Here is a 1,684-nt window from a genome sequence, read left to right as displayed (position 1 = left end):
TGTGGCTGACTGCACAGATGTCACTGGGGCCTGTGTCTGACTTCTACACGTTCCCTGTGGGGATCTGCACTGTGGCTGTCATTGAGAGCTGGTTCCTCATCAATGGGAAACCTTTCTATTTCCACAGCATCAACAAGCACGAGGATGTGGACGTGCATTTATGCCCCTGGGTCTTCGTGGGGGCTTCTGGTCACCTTCCACTTTCACCTTCCCTGTGTCCCACAGTTGAGGGCAGCTCAGGGCAATGAGGCAAATGGCTCCAAACTGCCCCACAGCGGCGTCGGTGCTTGGGCTGGAGAGGGCTCATGGGGTGGCTCTCCAGGGTCCTGGCTCTCGTAGGAAGTGCAGCCTCGACAGGGAAAGGGTCATTCAGCTCTGCTGTCTCCTAGATCCGAGGGAAGGGCTTCGACTGGCCACTGCTGGTGAAAGACTTCAGCCTGCTTCTCTGGCTTGGTGCCAACGCCTTCCGCACCAGCCACTACACCTATGCAGAGGAAGTGCTGCAGATATGTGACCACTATGGGGTTGTGGTCATCAATGAGTAGTGTCCCACCATGGGCCTGGTGCTGCCATGAGTCCCCACCACGCCCCCACTCCGCCTGCCCAGCCCACGGGCCACACCGTGACCCTCTGTCCCTTTCCTCCTGGCCCGCAGGCAGCTCTTCAATCGTGTCTATACATCAACACACGTGGCTGATGGAGGAACTGGTGCACAGGGACAATAACCACCACGCTGTGGTGAAGTGGTCTGTGACCAGCGAGCCTGCATCCTATCTGGAATCTGCTGGCTACTACTTCAAGTGAGTGCCCCCTGCCTGCCATGGGCTGGATTGGGAAGGAGACCCAGGCAGGTGGCTGGCTGGGGGCGTGTGCTGTTGAAGATCAGCCTCTTGTCCCAGTTCAATGGGAGGGCCGTCCATACCCGGACAGTTCAGGGGACCAAATATCTACTCACCCAAATTGTGGTTTTCTTTTTCTTTCTTTCTTTTTTTCTGAGATGGAGTCTTGCTGTGTCACCCAGGCTGGAGTGTTGTGGTGCGATCTCGGCTCACTACAACCTCTGCCTCCTGGGTTCAAGCGATTCTCCTGCCTTAGCCTTCTGTGTAGCTGGGATTAGAGGCATGCATGAGCCACTGCACCTGGCCTGTTTTTTGTTTTTGTTTTTGTTTTTAACAGGGTCTCACTCGAGTTCCCCAGGCTGGAGTGCAGTGGCACGATCTCGGCTCACTGCAGCCTTGACTTCCCAGGCTCAGGTGATCCTTTAGCCTCAGCCTCCCAAGTAGCTGGGATTATAGATGTATGCCACCACACCCAGCTATTTGTTGCCTTTTTTTTTTTTTTGAGATGGAGTCTCACTCTGTTGCCCAGACTGGCGTGCAGTGGCATGGTCTCGGCTCACTGCAACCTCCGCCTCCTGGGTTTAAGTGATTCTCCAGCCTCAGCCCTGAGTAGCTGGGATTACAGGCACATGTCCCCATGCCCAGCTAACTTTAGAATTTTTTAGTGGAGACTGTGTTTCACCATGTTGGCAAGGCTGGTCTTGGACTCCTGACCTCAGGTTATCCACCTACCTTGGCCTCCCAAAGTGCTGGGATTACAGGCATGAGCCACTGTGCCCGGCTAATTTTTGTATTTTTAGTAGAGGCGGGGTATCACCATGTTGACCAGGCTGGTCTTGAACTCC

The 1,684-nt window shown here is 54.8% G+C and overlaps 1 pseudogene; it reads left to right on the top strand.

Moving 5' to 3' along the window:
- LOC105509429 overlaps positions 1 to 1,684 on the top strand; it is a 44,305-nt pseudogene that overhangs the window by 37,966 nt on the left and 4,655 nt on the right.

The sequence above is a fragment of the Colobus angolensis genome, unplaced genomic scaffold (assembly GCF_000951035.1).
Source record: "Colobus angolensis palliatus isolate OR3802 unplaced genomic scaffold, Cang.pa_1.0 Scaffold175, whole genome shotgun sequence".
Lineage (NCBI taxonomy): Eukaryota > Metazoa > Chordata > Mammalia > Primates > Cercopithecidae > Colobus > Colobus angolensis.
Note: the sequence above shows the minus strand (reverse complement) of the source record. Positions and strands in the feature narration are given on the sequence as shown.